The following is a 6,987-nucleotide window of genomic DNA, read 5'->3' on the forward strand; positions in this document are numbered from 1 at the left end:
GGGGGGGGGGGGCAGATCTCATAATTGTAGCTCACTGTGATTGTGGTTGCTTTTACACCTGAGCAGCTACTAAACTCGTTTGATATTCCGATAAAAGCACCCTAATACACGCAGGGTGTGATTTGTGAGCAGAGATGTTGTTTTTTTGATCATACCCACATACCCCTTTCAATATCATGGATATAGTGCCACTCGGCCAGCCATGCCAGAACACTTATTTATGAACTTTAACATCCAATGGAACTTTATCTCAAAATAAAATAATACGTAAAACACAGCGCTTTCAAGCCGGAGAGTGGATTTCACTTCATGGTAAAAACAAAATACTTTCATGCAGGAAACACTCGTTTGTTCCTCTGGAGTGTTTTAATCGAAACCTTGATCTTTTTCCTTAACTTAACAGGTCGTTTTGGTGCAATCAGAACAATCTAGAGTGCCCTAAAGACAATGGAGATGGTTTTGGACTTCAGGAAGAACTCAGCCCCACCTGCCCCTATCACTTTCTGTGACTCCACAATTGTGGAGTCTTTTTTCGCTTCCTGGAAACTTTTATCTCCCAGGATCTCAAGTGGGAGCTGAACATCAGGAAAGCACAACAGAGGATGTACTTCCTGTGGCAGCTGAAGAAATTTAACCTGCCAATGACAATGATGGTGCACTTCTACACAGCCATCATCGAGTCCATCCTCACATCCTCCATCACCATCTGGTATGCTGCTGTCACTGAAGGACAAGGGCAGACTGCAGTGTATCATTCAGTCTGCAAAGAAGGTGATTGGCTGCAATCTGCCACCGCTCCAGGACCTGTATGACACCAGGACTCTGTAGCCTGCTGGAAAGATTGTGCCTGATCCCTCCCACGCCGGCCACAAACTCGTTGAATCACTCCCCTCTGGCAGGAGACTTTTCTGATTCTGATTGTCTGGTCGCGCCTGTACCCAGCTCACAGTCATCTATTGGCGGCTAAACAACTGCTGCTGGTAGCCAGGAGCACAGTAGCTGCTAATACGGCTAGCAACTGCCGCTCAGATTTTATCGTTCTATGGCACTATAGACTGTTTATTTTACAGCGTTTTACTTAGTTTATTATATACTGTACCTACTTAGTTTAGGTATATATTGTATGGTCTTTTGGTGAAGTAGCATTGATCACTTTAAAGGGGGACATTTTGTCCCAACCAAGGATAAGAACAATTCAGCAGAGGCAGGGAAATGTAGACCCCCGCCTGTCAAATCACACCCTTCTTGTCAGGAAAAGGCATCTTTAGAGCTAGTTTATAGTAACTCTGTGTAAGTGACTCCCTAAACTTCCTTCCTAATTTTGACATTGATCCCAAAAATAAATGAATGACTTAATGATTTAAACTAAACTAAAACTTTGAATTTTAAGATTTCTAACATGTAAGATATATGTCTCCATCCTGCTGGTTGTTGTCATTGAGAGCGATCCAAGCATATTGAACCCATGGTTTTCAACATCTTTGCTAATTTGGGTATGAAATGTAATGTTTTGAGTCAACTTGAAATCTTAAAAAATCTTTAAAGTCTTTAAAGGACTAAAACAAATATCCATGCAGTGTTTTGCCATCATGTCATTAACATGACCAGGAGCTTGAGTGGTGAGAGGGTTATTAAAGCTGTCCATCAGCTACTGTTCACTTTCCAATAATGTGTCAATAAATTGTTTCTTAACTACGTACAGTATTTTTAACTGATGTTGAGGACCAGTTTCTGACTGCCTTGAAAGTAACAGATTCTAAGTCTAATCTGCTTTTTTTTATTGTTCAGTTCAATATAAATTGGCCCTATAGAAGTACCATTTATATATATATATATATATATATATATATTTTTTTTTTTTGTGAAAATATCTGTTTTGGGCTTTTCTGCCTTTAATGGACAGGGTCACAGGAAGTTTATGCCTCTGCATAGATTTATGTAGAGGCATAAACCTCTACATAAATACGCCTACTCTGCCAACTGAGCCAACCCACAAGCACCATTTTTTAGCCATGCTAGCAGCGTGGGATGGCAATAGCAGGCACTATCCTCTTTCAAAGACATTATGTCATGAACTCCATGTACCAAATCTGTGCAGCAGTCTTTATAAGAGTATCTCATCTGGTGTCACCACATCCAAGAGTTTAAAAAGATGCTAATGTATCAATTTATGCTAATTTACAGTCATTATGGCTCATTAACCTCAGATTCATCATCAACCTCATTAGGTGCAATAAATGAAGCTAAGGAGGCATAAAGCCTGCTATAGTAAATAAACTGATCATCTTCTAGATATTACTTGTTTATGTACTTGCAAAGATATTTAGCCCTGGTTTTTCTTCAGTAAATAAAATGCTAAATTAGTTGCTTTGATATGTTAATGGTAATTTATGTCTCTTTCTTTCTTTCCACCATCTCATGACTGGATGACCCTTCTAACCCCCTTTATCTTTTATGATCACATTTGTGTGTGTGTGTAAGTGTCTTGAATACATCATTGATCACACACACAGACACACACAGTATTTTATAACTTGATGGTCATGAATATGCAGTGTTCATGATCAGGCCCCTTGTACAAACTGACAGGAAGACAAATGATGCAACGTGCTGAAACATAACAAAACCAACAGTGCCCGTGGAGTGTGTATCTACACGTACATATGGTATGGAAGAGAAAGAGGCTCTGTGTGTGTGTGTGTGTGTGCATGTGTGTCTGTGTGTGTGTGTGTGTGTGTGTGAGAGAGAGAGAGAGAGAGAGAGAGAGAGAGAAAGACAAAAAAAGAGTGACTACTCGTAAGAGACAGGCAATGTGTGGCAGGTGCTGGAGAGGCAGTGTGTACAGTAGGTACTGTGCATGTCACAGTGTGTACATGCTCGCAGCTGCACTTCTGTGGAGAGCCATCTACTAGCATTAATTCAGCAGGTGGCAATTTACATCCTCCTGAGCTGCAGTGGGCCCCAAGTGTAGCGGGTTTCCATCAACAGCAGCAGCCATTTTTTGGAACACGGACACTGGTGCTCAAAGGGTGAACTTTATTCAAGTGGCACAGTGATGTTGTAAATATTATATAATCAATGTCCAATCCGAGATTCATGAACCATGAACATGGACCCCTGGATATATTTCCACAGACACTGACCAATACTCACTATATTCCCATACATTGGTGACTAATGTGAACAAAAATCTTTGAAATCGGTCGCGAACCGGGCCGCATTGTAATCAAATAGGGCAAATTACCAATTTCCGTCAACTAAAAGTGCTGGTTTTGCAACTGACAAGCTCATGAAAATATTATGGAAATGATCCTTACAGAGACAGACCTTTTTGCTAAAGAGTAAAAATATTTTTGTTTAATCAGAAACGGCTCCGAAATCACCATCGCCAAACTCACCAGATTCCATTTAAAGAAACTATACTTTTAGCGTCTATAGAGTCAGCATATTACACCCACATGTAAATGGGCAAATTAAACCAGAGTTGGGATTGTTGGGAAAAGTGTAAAGACTAACCAAAATGGGTTTTGATAGTTTAATTTTGTTTCTGTTGACTTTGAATGAAGTGTGTTTTACGACGATAAAATTACTGTTTATTTAAATGGAGTCTGGTGGGTTTAGCGATAGCTATTTCGGGGCTGTTTAATATAATTGAAAGTAGAAACAATGAATTTTATCATAAAAATAACAAAAAACTGTTTTTAATATGGATCAGTCACATCATGGTCCATACCCAACCCACTTAATAAAGTCAGTATTGGAGCCACTAGGGAGCTGGTGCATCAAATTGGTGTTATAGGTCAAATGGTCCATTTAAGGTGTATGCACTGAAGAGCCAGAAAAGACACAATATATAGAAAAGATATTCAACATATGCACTCTACAATGTCACTGTTACAAAAGACGTGCTGTGGGAGCTTTTGGGCTTGATTTTCTTGGTCTTTATTGGCTCGTTAGACATGATGGACAGTGATGGGAAAATGGAACCACGCTAGAAAATAGTCTGAATTATCCCTGACTCTACCAATCTCATTCCTCTGCTGATCTCTCATTATCCGTGTTAAACTCTGTAATTGAACACATTACACTCCTCACTGTGCACCCCAGCTTCTTTTCTCCATCTTCTCTTTGACACCCGGCTTCTGCAACCTCCACTTCAAAATCGCTTGCCAATTTCCCCCAGAAGGAAACTCAACATCTGCAGCTATGAAACATTTCCACTTGGGAGATAATGTTCTGATATCAATTAAAGAATGAGGGGGAACAAATGGCAACCGCCGTCAATGTGGGAATTCAGAAATTAAACGGTATTCCCCTTTAACCAAAGCTCTTGAAATGGTCTTCCCAGGTGTATTGGTTTCTGTGTCAAACTATGAAATCTAATGAATCCAGTGTAATAAAATCCCCATACTACTTTCTTTTTATCTTTAATTTGAAGCCTGACTTTTGCGGCGACCGCTGTTGTACAATCACACTCTAATTTCCCCCCAAAGCAAAATGTGCCCGGTCTCATGACACACAGGCGCCAATGATTAACTGTGAGCAATTACTATTTGAATAGGGGGCCTCCCTTGTCTTCTCTTTTCACCCCATAAAAGACGATGGCTTTTAATACAAAAGTACAACGTTGTCTTTGTGTGACCTGTCACTTTTTCTGGATTACTCTATTCTGGAAACAGGGACACACCAGTCATTTTAACTGTTTGCATGCACATGTTAGCACACAGAGTATCACATCTGAGAAAATGCACGTAAACAGAAAAACATAACAAATGCACTAACACACCAATACATAGACATTATTCTTGTTGATGACAATGAAGAGAAAAGGGAGGGATTGATTGTCTTGCAGAACACAGCTCATCAAACAAGAATATTCACAAGTGGCAGCTCTGACGGATACATACAACAACTCCTCACTTTAACAATGGCATTTGTCCTCCTTTGTAAAGGTTTTTTTGTAAGTCTTATGTCTTTTTGAAAGGCAGAGAGGATGGTTTGAAGTACAATAACATCCCTCTTCACTGTCATAATCAACACATCATTATTCTTTCACAATTTCAGACATTAAGTAGAAGCAGAAAGAAAAATGAAAACAGGAGATGACTAAAATCTGTGGCTGTACAAAATTAGATATTAAACCAAAAAAAGATAGCGAGAAGAAAAGCATTGCCACAAGAGAAAGACACATTTTTTTATTTAGAACATGGGTCTCCAACGTTTTTTAGGCCAGGGACCCCTCGAGACCGAGTAGGGACCCCCTACTACATATATTGTATACAATTGAGTTGCATATTAAACAGGGCCAAATGGATGAAAATAAATGGTTATTATTTATACGTCATGTTTTAACGTTAAACATACATGTGGAAGGCAGTGTATCTTTAAGTTTAACCGTACAGCTCCATAGTGGATAGCTTACCTATAGTAAACTTATCTTAATTACTTTTTTTTTTTTTTTACAAATAGGCCAATCAATCTTTGCTATTGATATGTTGGATTCATATTAATGTATATTTTCACATTTTTTGAATAAACTACTACTACTTCTGAGGACCCCCAGGGGCTCACGAACCCCCTATTGAAAATCTCTGAATATCTAAATCAGAGATCATGAACATCTTTTGTCTTGGGCTCCAGGTTAAATCAATGTTAGGCCAAAGTTGAAAAAAACCTGAGATTGTGAGAATTAAAAAGTCATAATTTTTTAGAAGAAAAAGTTTGAATATTTAAGTTAAATAATGTGTGCATGTTTCAGCATTTCCTGCCAGTCTGTTCACCAGGGCTTCAGGAAGTGGACCAGGCTTTGAAGCAAATTAAAACATAGCAGCCAGACGGTGGAATTGCAACTGCTGTGATGTCTGGCCCAAAAAGCTTTTTTTCCCATAGGCTTACATGGCAAAATACATTTTTGTTTAACAGTGGATACATTTTCATTAACGTCACAACCCCTGCGTAATAATTGTTTACGTTTATGGAATTGAATCAACCATATTCAAGTTAGTGGGTCTCTAGTGCGCCTGCTTTCAGCAACTCACTGAGCAACTCTTATTGATGAGCAGGGCTCTGCCTTGAACACTGTATCCAATTCTTATAACACCACTGTAAACATGAAAAGTTACTATTTAACTAGCTGGTTTAAAGTATGAGGGTATAACTGGTATGTTTCACACCAAACTTTACAATTGGTTCAGTTGCACCTTCTACAATGTAACTAATGCTAAATAATTCCAGACACAATTTTAGCCCATAAGTTACATTAACGTTAGCTAGTGCTAGCTGATACTAGCGATTTATAATCAACAACATATTTTGGGCTTCATTTAAACCAGTGGTTCCCAAACTTTTTCAGCTCAAGACCCAAAAGAGAAATTTTGTGTCTCCTCGGGACCCAAATTTACAAAAATACACCATGAATCATTATAACATCTACATTTTCAAACTGTGGACAAAAGACGGAACAAACCATGAATTTAAATGTATATGAAGTATATTTATTCCATAATAAAAGTAAACAAAAACAGAAAAGGTCTCTATTCTGCTTTCTGTGTCTCACCCCTTTCTCAACTCATTTTCTCATCCCCTCCCATCATCCCTCAGTACCAACACCAACATTTTTTTAAATAATGCTGACTTGAATTTAATGAGATGTATGTGGCTGGTTGAAGATATCAACCAGCTGATCTATTCTAGGTTCGGTTTTTGAAAGTGCCATTCTGAGGTCATGCTGAGCATTTAGTCTGTTTCTGTATTTGTTTTTCAGGTATGCTAGAGTCAAAAAGCCAGATTCACACAAGTATGTGGTGCCAAATTGAATCAACACCTCTAATGCTTTCTTAGCTAAGCAGGAGAACTCCACCTGCTGGAGATGAGAAATCCAAAACAGTGCCAGGGGGGTTGTCTCAAATAGCATCTTACTGGCACTGCTTACCAGCAGTGTGACCAGTGCCTCTAACTCTGTCTGACTTAGGCCAAGCTCTAGTGATG

The 6,987-nt window shown here is 38.9% G+C and overlaps 2 long non-coding RNA genes across 2 annotated transcripts in view; one reads left to right on the forward strand and one right to left on the reverse strand.

Annotated features, from left to right (window-relative positions):
* The window catches only part of LOC116697196 (uncharacterized), a 15,348-nt gene extending 11,762 nt beyond the window's left edge, over window positions 1-3,586 (reverse strand). The window contains exons 1-2 of the long non-coding RNA XR_004333961.1: window positions 3,480-3,586; window positions 1,239-1,241 (exon numbers count right to left, since the gene is read on the reverse strand). This is a non-coding gene — a long non-coding RNA (uncharacterized LOC116697196). The remainder of the gene's footprint in view (window positions 1-1,238; window positions 1,242-3,479) is intronic.
* Window positions 1-6,987, forward strand: part of LOC116697195 (uncharacterized) — a 21,745-nt gene that overhangs the window by 1,050 nt on the left and 13,708 nt on the right. The window lies entirely within an intron of this gene.

The sequence above is a fragment of the Etheostoma spectabile genome, chromosome 10, assembly GCF_008692095.1.
Source record: "Etheostoma spectabile isolate EspeVRDwgs_2016 chromosome 10, UIUC_Espe_1.0, whole genome shotgun sequence".
NCBI lineage: Eukaryota > Metazoa > Chordata > Actinopteri > Perciformes > Percidae > Etheostoma > Etheostoma spectabile.